Raw genomic sequence first — 13,728 nt, forward strand, 5'->3', positions numbered from 1 at the left:
TACACGAGAGAGGTTAAGTAACAGGGAAGCTAGATAAGAAAGTCTAAATATATTTAATCTGAGACACCAAATCACAGATTCAAGAAGCCAAATGAATTCAAATTACAAAATATTCATGGTTTATTAAGGTAAATAAGACATCAAAACCTAGACACATAATAACATAACTGCAGTAAACCCAAAACAAAGGTGGGCTCAGTCAGTTGAGCATACGACTTCGGCTCAGGTCATGATCTTGCGATCCGTGAGTTTGAGCCCCACGTCGGGGCTGTGTGCTGACAGCTTGGACCTGGGGCCTGCTTCAGATTCTGTGTTTCCCTCTCTCTTTGCCCCTCCCCCACTTGTGTGTGCGCGCGCTCTCTCTCTGTCTCTGTCTCTGTCTCTGTCAAAAATATGCAAACACTAAAAAAAAAAAAAAGGTACAATCGTAAAAGTCACCGAAGATTGTGCAGGAAAGGGGCATGGTGGGGAATAAATTATGTTCAAAGGAGAAACAGGTAGGCAGCTAATTTCTCAATAGCAACTACGAAAGACAAAGGACAGTGGAATGACACTTCCTATATGATCAAAGAAAATAACTACCCACCTGGAACTGTCTATTCAGTGAAAATGAATAGAAAGTAGGAAGAAATAAAAACATTTCTTAAACAGAGATTCATTACCAGGCCATTCTCACTCATGAAAATTCTGAAGTATGTACATAAACCAACAGAAGAAAAATGGTCCCAGATAGAAATTCTGAGATGCAAGGAGAGGAAAAAAATAATTAAATATATAGGTAAATTGAAATGAACATTGGACGTATCATATCAGTTACAAAAATGTTGAGTACTTTTAAAAGACACAAGATAGAATTAAAACACAAAGCAACAACACACATAAGTGGAGAGCATGTTAAGTGAAGTTAAAGTGTTTAAAATTCCTTGCATTATTATTATCCATAAATAGAGACAAGAAAATCCTCACCAAGATATTAGCATATGGAGAGTAGCAATGTATAAAATCAATGAATGAGGCGGAAGGAACTTCCAGAAGGGCGGGAAGTGCGTGGGGGCCGCCTGGGAGGCCGCCTGGGAGGCCGCCTGGGAGCCCGAAACAAGATCGTGAGGGGCCAGAGTGTGAAGTGGTGGGCGCTTGGAGAACCGCTGGTGGCCAGATGGCAGGAGAGGAGACTCAAGAGGTGGGTAGAGCGACGACCATGGGAGTTTTAGTGCCTGCTGAGGGGGGCGAGGGAGGGGGAGGTTTACACCCTGGACTTCCAGGGCCAGGAGTCACGGGGCCACGATGACTCTGGGCATATACAGCGATGGAGGGAGTCAGAAGGATACAGGTGGACAAAGCCCGTGCACCAGTGGCGGTATACTCTGGCCACCTGCAGGGACACAGGCCTGTGTAGACTTGGTAAAAGGCCTAGCGCCATGCAGCCACCACAATAGAAGCCCAGGCTTCTGCACACGATCATGGATGGGTGTACACGTAACCACAGCTGCCCAGAGCCACGCACGCATACAGGCCCCAGAGGCCTCTCCACGCGGTCACGGACACGTGCACACAACCCCGGCTCAGGTACACGCAGGAAGGGCCGCCAGGGCCAGGCACACACCGTAACACAGATGTACACGCCCATGCACTCCCGGGAGCTGTAGGGCACACAGTCCCATGCACACAGCAGAACAGGGGCGCACACATCCACGCACACACCAGAACCGGACACGCGGACCCTGGCATACGCCAGACAGACACACATACACACACATTTGATCACACACGCCGGAGGCGCGGAGCTGTGGCCAGAGACTGCGGCCAGAGGCGCCCCCAGGCCCTGCGCAGCGCAGGGAATGGGTCCGGTGTGGGGTGGGCCAGGGGCCTGAGACACCAAGCCCAGCGGGAGCCTGCACTTCTGCTGACCGCGCTCGGGCCTCGCCTCCACACACCTCTTTCCCCCGACGCGCGCCTCCCGGGGGGCCCCTCCCCCGCGCCCGTCCGCTCGCCGGCCCCTCGCCGCGGCCCGGGGGTGAGCCAGGCGGCCGTGCCTGGACCGCGGGACAGGGTGGAGGTGGGGGTGTGGGGCGGAGATAGGTGCCTGGCCGGGCCGCGCCGCCCACGTTGCCTGGCGCCCGCCGCAGCCGCCGCCGGAGCCCGGGATGGGGCTAGAGTCTGCGGCTGACGCCAGCATCTCTCCGCTGGGGGCCGCGGAGCCGTCGCCGCCGCCGCCGCCCCCGCCGCCGCCGCCGCTGCTGCCCCTGCTGCTGAGAAGCGGTGGGAGATGGGTGAGTTGACCCTGGCGTCCTGGGGAGCCCGCGCCTCAGCCCCTGCATCCCCGCACTCCTGGCCCTCGCCTCCACCTCCCGGCACGCGGCGCACCAACCGCCCCCCCACCACGCCGTCACGGCTCGCACAGCCCCCTCCCTCCCTGAGCTTGACCATAGGGGCGGGGACGGGAGTTCCGGCCCAGGGGTTGGGGGCGTCGAGACAGGGAGGGGGGCGGGATGCCAGGGAGACTACTGGGCTCCGACTGCCCTCCCCCCCGCCCCCAGCCCGGTTGCCCCCAGGACCTTTCCCAGGCCCCAGAGGGCAAAGCCTCATGCCTTGGATCCCCTCCCTCGGCCTGGGCAGGGGGCGTCCCCGAGGCGCGGGGCTCAAAAGGCGCTTTGTGTGCTGTGCCCCCCACCACCCAAGCCTCAGGCGCGGTTCCAGAACAGGGCGGGTGCGGAGGCTGGGACTGTGGCTGCTTGTGGGGACCAGGCGGAGGGGCGTGGGGAGAGCACCCCTAGTCTTTCTGTTGGGGTTGGGGCGGGGGGTGGGGCGCGGCAAGGCTCAGGCTCTTTTCACTGCACTGCCCAGGGTGGGGAAGGGAACCTGGCTGGGGGAGGGCGCTATCAATATCTGCAAATAGTGAGTTCTGGAAGCTGGGGTGGGGAGGGGAGCTTGGGTGCAAGTGGGAACGGTGGCCCCTGAGCTGGGGTGCCAGGAGAAGCAGAGGTGGGTCTCAGCCAGCCCTGGTAGCGGGAGGTCAGGTGACTCTCCTGGCTCTGGAAGACTCCCTAGAAGGCTGTGGGCAGGAATACTACCCCAGAGAGACCCCTCCAGGCCCCCCAGAACTGGCACTGCCCCATCCCCATAGCACTGCTTGCCACTCCTGGGACACCAATCCTGACCTGCCTTGATGGGGAGCTGTGGATACTGGCGGGTCACCTCCCTGGGCAGGGCAGGTACTGAAGATCCAGGCCTCCGGGTGCTGAGGAGATAGGCACAGGGTCTTGAAAGTTTGGAAGAGGTTCTGGCAGCCCAGGGAGGAGAGAGAAGTTGCTGGGAGAGTTGGCTTGCTCAGCACTGAAGGGAAGGGCACTCTAGGTAGAGGCAATGGCTGGAGCGGAGGCTGTGAGATGTGAGCACCTGGTCGGGGTGGAGAGTTGTGGAAGGGGGGGCCTGGTCAGGCACGGGAGTGACCCACGTGAAAGAAGGGAAGGAGGGCCGGGTGGAGGTGAGGTGTCAGGCCATCCCAGCGAGCTGGCACAAGCAGGCTCCCAAGGACAGCGAGGCGCTGATGGGGCTGGCAGTGCTGGCATCTGGCTCAGCAGGCCCTCTGGAGTCTGCCCAGGGTCCCTGCCGTGGTCAGGACTGCTTGGCCCACATCTGCCGGTGGCTGGACCACCCCAAGCAAGTCTGCTTTCTGAGTCTCAGTGTCCACATGTGTCAAATGGGGCGACTCCTCCACAGGGTAGTGGGGAGGTCTGCATGAGGTGATGAGTGTAGGGAGCCCAGCACCTGAGAAGGCCTCGGGAAATCCTTGGCCGTTGTGCCAGTTTGTGTACCTGGAAAACGGGGGCGTTGATGTCAGCTGGTGGGCCAGGCTCACTTTACCCGGTGACGATGAGGATCCTGTGAGGGCTGGATGTGACCCGGGGAAGCCAGGGGCTGGGGGCACTGCAAGTCCGTGTGATCATGCTATTCTGGAAGAAGAGAGAAGCAGTGGGCGGTGGCCGGGGCGGGGTCGTCCTCCTTGTGCCCCTATGAGCATCTAAGCCATGGCATTCAGTGGACCCTCCTGTGTTCCCCAAGGCCAAAGCCTCTTTGTTCTCCATGCGGCACGATGCACCCCTCCCTCCTAGTCAGCCCTAGCCCTGCACATGGGGGACCAGGGCTCCCTTCCAGAAGGGTCTTCAGACACTGAGACCAACAAACACAATATCTTCCTGTGAGGGGCACTGTCATGGGCAGCCGGGTGGAGAGGACACAGACCTTAGCCCCAGGAGAATGGAATGTAGTTGGGCAGCAAAGCCAGTCGGGTCTCCATGGTCTTGCACAGCACTGTGCTGGCTGCTTAGGGGTGTGTGTGGGGGGGGGGTTGGGAGTGGCAATAATTGCACCATGGGACAGTCAAGGGCAGAAGTGAAAAGCAAGGACTCCAGATCCAGTGGCCCAGGTTTAAATCTCAACTCTGCCACTTCTTACTGTGTGAACGCGGACTGGTGACTCCGCCTCTCTGTGCCTCTGTTTCCTTGCCTCAAAAATGGGAACGAGGCACACTAGTGCTATTTGAACAGCTGGGTTCAGTTTCTAGTGGGCATTTACGCCCCGTTTTCCAGAATGGGTCTCCCAGTTCACCCCTGCCTCCTGGAAGACTACACAGCCTGTTCCAGTAGGCTATCATCTTTTTTGTGTGTGTGAGTCCCTATAGGCGGGGGCCTGCCTTTCTGTGTCCGTTGCTTGGGCAGGGGGCAATGGTGTGCTGGCAACAGGCCCTCTGGGAGAAAAAGGTACCTGATCAACAGCGTTGGCAGGTTTCCATGGTGTAAATCTTCCGGCAAGGCCCATTTGAGGCTACCAACAGCTTCACCATCTCGCAGTCGGAGCTGGTCCACGCCAGCTTTAGCACCTAGGCATTCAGTAGGTGCTTAATAAATGATGGTTGAATAAGGAGAGAAGGCTCCAAACACTTGGAGAGCTGCCAGGCCATACTGTAGCTGAGAGAGGGAGGCATCAGACAGGCTGAGGCCAGGACAAGAGACCACTCTGAATAAGTAACCCGTGGTGAGATGGAGGGCAGAGGGGAAGGAGGACTGGTGTCCTCCCTTCCTGGGAACCTCTGCACCTCTGACCCTGCGTCACTTCTGCTCTGGATCCTCTTGACCTTGGCCTGGTTTGGGCTGTCTGTCTGCACAGAATGACCTAGCTGGATCCCAAGCATTAACCTGACAGAGCTCTGAGAAATGGTCCAGACGGGTCTCAAACGTCAGATTCTATTCCCTTGCTTATGCTGTTCCCTCTGCCTGAATGTCTGTTCCACCCACCTCTTCCTATGTGCCCTGAAACTCTGTCACCCTTCAAAAGCCTCCTCCACCGCAAATCCCACAGACCCTTCTCCCCTTCTGCTGTTTCTCTGGCCTTACAGCCCCTCTCGTGTGCACCCTGCCTGCCCGTAAAAATATTAGTAGCTAACATTGCATCTGTACAGCAACCTGTGATAGAGGTACCGTGATAATCCCTTTTGTAGATGGGGGAATGGAGGCTCTGTCTTGTTAAGGATCACCCATCCTTTGCCTCTCCGCTTGAGCATCCGTTCGTTGTGCAGGGAGGCTCAGTGCTGTGGGCTGGGCAGAGCACGACTTCTCTTTCTTCAGTGTGTTTGCTGTGGCGTGTTCCACTAGGCCGTGAGTTCCCTATCCTATAGGAAATCGAATGAATGAATGAATGAATGAAAATGAATGAGTGAGTGACTGACTTTCAGCCCCAGGGAGCATCCCTGTTCTTTTACCCATTCCTCCTCCCTTTCCATCCCTGTGGGAGGAGACTGACCCTCCAGAGGGCAGCCTCACACCATGGAGGGCTGGTCACAGGGACCCTGCTTGGCCACACCTGCCAGAAGGGAAGGGGAAGTGAGGCTTTGGGCGGGGCTGAAAGCAGGCATGGTAGAAGGGTAGTGGACCACCCTCCTGTGGCCTAGAGCAGGGCTGACATGGGCCCACAGCCCTGCCTGTAACGCAGGAAGTTAACGGGGTCCCAAAATGCTTTTTCTTGCACCACCCCAAGTGGAAATTCCCCTGTTGGCCCACTTATTTTCATTTTATCTAGAGAAATAAAGTTGGAAATAATCATTCACACACCCTAATTACTCCATTGCTTTCTGAATTTAGAGGCGGTTTGGCTTTAGACTTTGGCTCCTGCTGAAGGAGGAATCCCCTGGGAGGGGCAGGGTGAGGGCCAAGGCAGGAGGCCAGAGTCTGCGCTGACACTGGGGCCTCCTCGGGGTCTGCCCTCCAGTTGCCCTCTCCTAGCAGGCTGGGAACTTCCCAGAAGCAGCAGCCCAGATGGGGGTCTGAGCGAGGGAGGGTGGCCAGAGGCAGTCTCCAGGATTCTGGTTGACCGAGACCCATAATGGATGACTTCCCAGGCTGTTCTACCCCACCTGGACCTCTGAGTCATAATAATTTGCTGCTATTTATCGAGCACTTACTATGTGCTGGGCGCTGGGCCAAGCACTTTGTCTGCATCATCCCAGCTATGCCTGCTAACTTCCCTTGAAGCAGGTACTATTATTCTCCCCATTTGGCAGTTTGAGGGTGCCTGGGGGCCGGGGCTCAGGGCCGGGAAGTGGTGGGGCTGGGATTGTATCCAGCCTGTAGGACCCCCAGAGCCCAAAGGGGCCCCTCGGATAGGCCCCTCAGTCACTCAAAAGGGAACGGTCTCTGAAGCCTGGACGCCCGAGACAACCACGTCACTGGTGTCCTGGCCTCCAGGCCACCCTCCTTGTGGCCCTGACTGCCACTCCCTTCTTCTCCATAGTCCTGAGGCTCTGCGTCTGGAAGCCCCGTGTAGCCTCACCTGGGCGGCTTTGGGAAAATACAGATTTCCCAGGCCCTGCCACACCCCGCTGAGTCAGAATCCCACTGCGGGAGAGGGGGCTGGAAACCCAGATTTTAAAATGTTGTCCTGGGAATACAGAGGCCTGCGGACTCCCAGAAACACTGCCCAGCCCAGTGGTGTTCAGGCTGCTTTAAGAGACACCCTTGCCCTTAATCCAGATCCCTATGACCCTGCCCCCGCTTGTGTTCTCAGCCTCTGCCCCCTGCTACCCTAACCCAGCTCTGCACACACCACACCACACTGACCCCCCACGCCCCAATTTGCCTTTATCCAGGCACCTGCTGCCGCCGTTTCCTTCTGGAAAAAGGTCCCAGCTGGCCACAGACCCCACAGAGCTTGTGTAATACTCTGGACCAGTCGATCGCGGCCCCGCTCTTGCTAGCCCGGGCCTGGCACACAGCCTGGGGGAATCGTGGTGGGTGAGCGATGGTGGCTGGGGAAGGCGGAACAAGGGAGGGCTGCCCATGACAGGTGGGGCTTCTAGGCTGGGCGCACAGGCACTCTCTGGGGGCCGGCACCTTGCCTAACATGCAAAAGGCATTTGATGACTGTTTCTTAACTGCTTAATGAATGGTGATGGGTCGTGTGACAGGTGAGAGCCACTTTCGGAAGCAGCGCAGATTGGCCGGTTTAGGCAAAAGATGGAGAAGGTGCCTTCCAGGCCATCTCTGAGGACCATGAATATTAATGGTCCCAACTCATTTATGGCTCGGATGGGAGTGAGGGGCTGGTGCTTTCTTGCTTGATTTCATTTCAGTATCTCAGGAGCCCTGGGAGGGGGTGCTGATGTAATCCTTATTTCGTTCAATGGAAACTGAGCCCTAGACAGGTGACTTAGTAGGGTCACACAGCTGGGAGGGGCTCCTGCAGAACGGAGCCTTGCCCGTTGTGTGAAAAAAAATCAATGAGTCTGCCCTCTACAGTTTATGAAGCAGTAACACCTTATCTCAGTTGGTTCCAGCTGTGGCTTGGAGGTGTGGCTCTATGTTTTCACCTATGCCCACATCCCAGGGTCAGAAAACCTGCATCCAGGGGCCTTCTGTGTCTGTAAGGGGCAGTGGTGGGAAGAGATCCTGCCTCTGGGCTGGCAGGAGAGAGAAACAAAGAGGCAGTGCTGGGGGCTCTGGCACACAGTAGGTGTTTGGGGACCCCTGTAGTCAGTTCAGGCAGAGCCAGCTCTGGTCCATTCTGGACCTTGGAACAGCCCAGATCAGTCTTCAGTCTTTGAGCCAAGGCCCACAGGATGTGGGTGACGGGTCCAAGGTCATACCTGCCATAAGGACTAGAGCAGAGGGTGTGAGGCTCCTCCACCACGGCGGAGAGGTCCAGGGAATGGGTCAGGGGGATTCTGTCTGTGCGGGATGACCTCCGTCAGAGCCAATAAACCACAGAGCCTGGCCCCAAAGGGTCCCCAGGCAAACCCCTCTCAGGGGTGTCCAGGACTGCTGTGGGGCCTGGCGAGTTATTGCTGTCACGGAAGTTGGGGGCCATACGTGAGTAGGGGCAGTGGTCCTGCAGCCACCAGTGGGGGATGTAACAGACTGTGGTCTGCCTCCAGGCACTGGCATGTGGGGAGGGCAAAATGCACCAGCACCCCACCCAGACTAGAAATCCAGGTGCTGGCTTCCCCCACACACACCTCCCTCACCCCTGCCCCACCCCGCCGCGGGGCCTTTGCAGATGCTATCCCTCTGTCTGCAGTGGCCTTCCCCTCCTCTCCTGGCAGGTGCTGGCTCATCCTTTAAGACCCCTCCAGGAAGCCCTGCCTGACTCCCACCCCAAGGGCCAGGCTGATCCGCCCTGCCAGGATTTCCATCTGGCTGCTCCACAGGATGCTGAGAACCTTGAGGGCCTGGTCTGAGATGCCAGTGGAGTGGGCAGGGAAAGCAGCTGTAAGGTGCAGCCTAGTTCAGGCGACTGTCCCTGCAGCCCAGAGAGGAGACCAGGCTGGGGAGCCTTGAGGCCAGATAGCTAGCCAAACATGCCCATTTCACAGATGGAACGTTGAAGGCCCGAGGTGCTTGGGACTGACCTAGAGCACCCTGGGGAGTGGTTGGTAGTCCCTTTGTGGCTTGTAAGAGGAGAGCCCAGGGCTATGTGGCCATACCCCTCCCCCACTCTGGTCCCCAGCTGGAGCATTTGTCTGCTGGATCCAGGTCAGGTCTGGGGGAGATGGGAAGAAGCCCAGGTGAGCAAAGTCCCCAGGGCTCAGGTCTGCACTCGGTCTTCCTATGTGGAGGACAAAGCTCCTTAGAGAAAATGCTTGCTGTCCTAAAGCTGGCAGGAAATGCACATCGATAGCTCACTCCAGCAAGAAGGTGCACGGGGGGAAAAAAAGCCTGTGAGAACTTGGCCTAAATGTTAGCCCCGGGGATGGTGGGCGATATTAGCCTTCTTTCGCATGATTTTCACATTTCCTAGGTTGTAGGTGAAACCTTTATGCCAGAAAAATGAAGTTACCATGGAAAGGAGAGAGGTCTAAGGAAAACAGCTAGCTCCCCATTCATGAGACTCTGGGGTCACCATGTGTAAGTGGCTTCCAGAGGGACCCTGGCCCCGGGCCCATCCCCCAGAACAGGCGCGCCTGGGGCAGACAGCTTAGCCCGTGTGACTCTCTTTCTCAGAATTTGGGTCAGCGAGAGTCCAGACCTGGGGCTACTGGGATGTAGCACAGCCAGAATGCCATTCAAACCTCTGCTGTCCTTCCTGTCGTGTGGGTTAGGCCTCAGGGCCCTCGCCTTCCCACCTCCACCTGGAAAGCCACCCCACCCCACCCCAGGCTGCCCTCTGCCCCTCCCAGCCGGAGGTGGCCCTAGGGCTATTTGCATCACCTCCATCCGGGTGCCCAGGTGGGTGCGTAGCACTGTTGACTGCCTTCCTTACTGACTCTGACTCTGGCCCGAAGTGCCTTTCCAGGGGGTCCCCCTACAATGTAGTCAAGTTCGACCTCGTGGAAATGGTCTTTGGAATCACAGCTGAGCCTTGATCCTGGGTAAGGATCCGATCTCCGTCTCCCCCATATACCTAGTACAGAGCACCCATTCATTCGGTCAGCTGTTATTCAGCCAAGTGCCAGGGCCCAGGCTAGGTGCCAGGGGCACAGATCTGCTGACTTGAGGGTGTGACGTGTCTGTGTTTTTGAGCACGTGTTTTGTGGGCATCACCTGCACGCACACACAGCGTGAGCATCTCTGTCATATGTGAACTCTGGTCTTTGAGGCAGTGACAGTGTGTAATCCTGCCGGGACTCTGGGCACACCTGGTTGATTCATTCTGCAAGTGTTTAACAGACACCCACTAAGGAAGTACCAGGCTCTGACCCCAAAGAAAAATGACCCAAGGTCTCTGTCCTCGGGAAGTGCCGTCTTGGGGGCTGTCGCAGTGCGGACTGGTGGGGGCAGAGGCCGGCAGGGCTGGGGGTGGTCAGAAACGTGGTCCTGGAGACACGGGGAAGAGTGGAGAAGGGTGTTCCTGCCCAGCTGTGAGGATGATCTCCAGTATCCCCTTCAGCCCAGTGATCTGGGGCTTGGGACAGGCCTCCCCAGCCATTTTCATGCCCTAAAGCAGCCCCGAGGGCCGACAGAACCGGAGCTCCAGGTGGTGACCCATGGGCCCCGACTGCTGGGGGCTGGGAGAGAATACAGGGAATGAAAATGAAGCATGTTGGCTGGAGGACCTGCCTGGGCTGCAGACCTTTCTGAGAGGCGAACTTAGGGACCAGGCACCAGAACACAGCACCTGGAAAGTAGAACCCCATGATCCAGACCAGAGAAGCGGGATCACGGCACTTAGAGGAGGAAGATGGAGCAGCAGACCTAGAATGTGGGCCTTCTAGAACCTGGAACACTCAAGTGGGCCGGAAGCTGGAAGATCCAGTCTGTGCCCCCGGTGGTCAGTGGGGGAAACTGAGGTCCAGCAGGAACAGGGAGGCCTTGAGCATTGGTGAGCTGCAGTGGCACGCATGTGGTCTCTGCTGAGCCAGGACCTCCCCACAGCTCGCTGCTGCCTAACCTCGGGCAAGTCCTGTCCCCTCTCCAAACCTCAGTTTCCCCTCTGTGAAATGGTCACGTGACGGTGGGACAAGATGGAGCACCTCACCTGGTGCTCAGGCTCTCCCGGCAAGCTAGTGGCATAGCTAAGGCCTGGACCCTGGCCACCTGACTCCTGAATGAGTCTGTCCCCTTGTGGTGATGGTCTGGTCACTGCTGTTCCTTTCTCTTCTTCTCACACTCAGTGGGACATTTGGGCACTTGCAGCCCTTTTCTGGAATGCTCTCGGGATCTAGCAGAGGGAAAAGACTAACTAATCAGAGGAGCAAGAACAGACTGGCAGCTCCATATGAAGGAGCAGGGGCCCGGTGCCTACAGCCCTGCATGGTGCCCTGTGCCATTTGGTCAGGGCTTCTTGAGTGTCCCCCGGTGGAGACGGTCGGGTCCTGAGTCGAGGGCACCGCGGCCCCTGGAAGGCAGGGGTGGGCAGAGGTGGATTGGGAAGGGAAAAGAGAAAGGGCTCATTGTTCCAGCTCCACGGAGGCTCCCCAGGTGCACCTGCTCCAGGCCACCTCTCCTGAAGGAGGTGGACGACCTTGCTCAGGCTCCCAGAGAGCTGGAGCTGTAGGATCTGGGCCAGGAGCAGCCCGGTCACTTCCCCAGATCCCTGTGAGGCGGCGCTACCAGCCCCCGCTTTTCTGCCTCCAAGAGAGCAGGATTCCAGAGTTGGGGGCGGGGGGCGTTGGAGCCAGGGTTCCAACCCATCCTTTGAGCCAGCAGCAGCCGGGCATGGTGCCAGGCACTGAGCACCCAGGGGGGAACCGAGATCCCTTCCTGTTTCCCCTCCTTCCTTGCCGGGTCTCCTCAGGACCATCAGCCATCCTGCTCAGAGCGCTTGGAAGGCTGGAGTCCTTCCCCGTGTCTCCGCTCTCCACCACTTCCCTCCCATTGTGGGGGAACCGTCGAGTTCCTGTACATGAACCACCTCATCGGGGTGTGCCTTGCCCAGGCAGGACTAGATTTTTTCGTACCCCAGACCAGTTCTGAGAGCCCAGCAGCACTGACTGCAGGTGCAGGTGTGTGGATTTGGGAGCGGAGGGGGGGTGGTGTCGTTTATTCATTCAACAGGCCAAGGTCAGCGCCTCCTTTGCATCAGGCTCTGTGCTGGGGCCCCAGGAGAGTTGGGCAGCACCGCCCAGTGTGGGGTGAGGCAGCTCAGTCCTTCCTCAGCTGGGGGAAGTGCAGTTCAGCTGAGCGTCCCTGGGCAGGGAGTGAAAGATGACACAGAAACTTGGAGCCTCCTAGAGGATTTGGACTTTATCCTGGGAGCAGGTGTTCCAAGCTGAGAGGGGCAGCATCCGATGTGGCTTTTGCCTGGCTCGTGGGGCTCAAGCCAGGAGCCCCTTCCCTGGCAAGGCTGCTGCTGTTGTTCAGGTGAGCGTGGCTGGTGGCGCAGGCAGCGTGGGCCAGTGGCACAGGGGGCCGGGTGGGACGACAAGTACCTGGGCATGGAAGAGACGTGCCTGGCAATGGGGAGCGCGAGGTCAGCGAGAAGCCAGATTCAGGATGACTGCCGGGGTCCTGGACTGGGAGGCTGGGTGGATGGTCACATCTCAGCTCAGGTTATCAGCTCAGGTTTCAGGAAGCACTATTTGAGCGAGCTCTTTGTGGCTGGTTTTGCGGCGGAGGGTCCCAGGCAGGTTGGGAGCTGACTCTGCGCCCAGGCCTCTGCCCTCCAGCTTGGCCCAGGCCCTGCCAGGTCTGCTCCTCTCCCTTAACCCTACAGGCACTTTAGCCTCTTGAGTGCAGGGCTGCACCTCGCAACTGTGCCCTGTCCACATGGGGGAGCGCCACTCCACTCCTGCTGCCTGGGTCCATGGGAACCGCCCTCTGCCCAGGCAGGCTGACCCTGTGCTTTGATGTGTCTCATCCCCTCACTGTGCAAGGGCATCCCCCCCCCCCCACTCCTCAAGGCGCGCAGGTCCTGGAACAAAGCCTCTCCGCACTACAGCTTGAATCTGTCACCCTCCTGGCCCTGTGCTAGAGCAGGCTCCCCGAGGACAGAGGATGGCTGGGGCATACCCTCCCCCCCCCCCAACCTCAGGCCTGTGGGCTAGAGATGGAGCTGAAGCTCCTTGCTGAAGTGGCCCTTTGTACATTGTCCCCCTGGGGGAGGGGGGAGCCTGGTGGGAGGGGCTGGCACTGCCCAACACCCTTTGCTGATCTCAGTGGCACTGAGGATCCAGGTGGGGAGTGGGGGGGTGCGGAGGGGTGGATTCGTTGGGCCTGGGATCAGGGGAGAACACCCTGCCAGGTTGGGCTCGCACTGGCCGGGCCTGCCGCCCCACACTAGAAGGTACTTGTCATTCAGAGTCTGTCATCACTTCTCAGGCAAGGTGTGTTGTCACACAACAGTTGTTTAGGGAGCACTGCTCCCGGCCAGGCTTTGTCCTAGGGGGTGGGGCGCCACCTGGACCAGTGACCTGTGAGTGAGGCTTACAGGCTTAAGATGACCCTGCTCTCCTGTTGACATTCTGAGCGCCAGGGTGTGGGTGGGGGAGACAGACCAGGAAGAGGTAAACAAGGAGCTGGCTTGCTTCAGCTGTGAGTGCTGGGGAGCAGAAGACCCGGGCGGGGGACAGCCACTGTAGCTGGAGGGCCAGGAGGACCCCTCTGAGCATGCAGCCACATTCCAGGCCAAGGAGTAGCCAGTGGGAGGACCCTGCGACGGAAAGGTGGGGACTGTGACTGGAGCCCAGTGGACGAGGGCGGCGAGGGCAGCAAAGATTCGAGGACCAGCTTGGCGGGTCTCTGGGCCCAGAGAGGAGTTTGCATTTCATTCTGAGGGGGACTAGTGTGCGGGTGGGGTCGA

Source organism: Puma concolor, chromosome D3 (genome assembly GCF_028749965.1).
Source record: "Puma concolor isolate L17-30 chromosome D3, mPumCon1.1.hap2, whole genome shotgun sequence".
Classification (NCBI taxonomy): domain Eukaryota; kingdom Metazoa; phylum Chordata; class Mammalia; order Carnivora; family Felidae; genus Puma; species Puma concolor.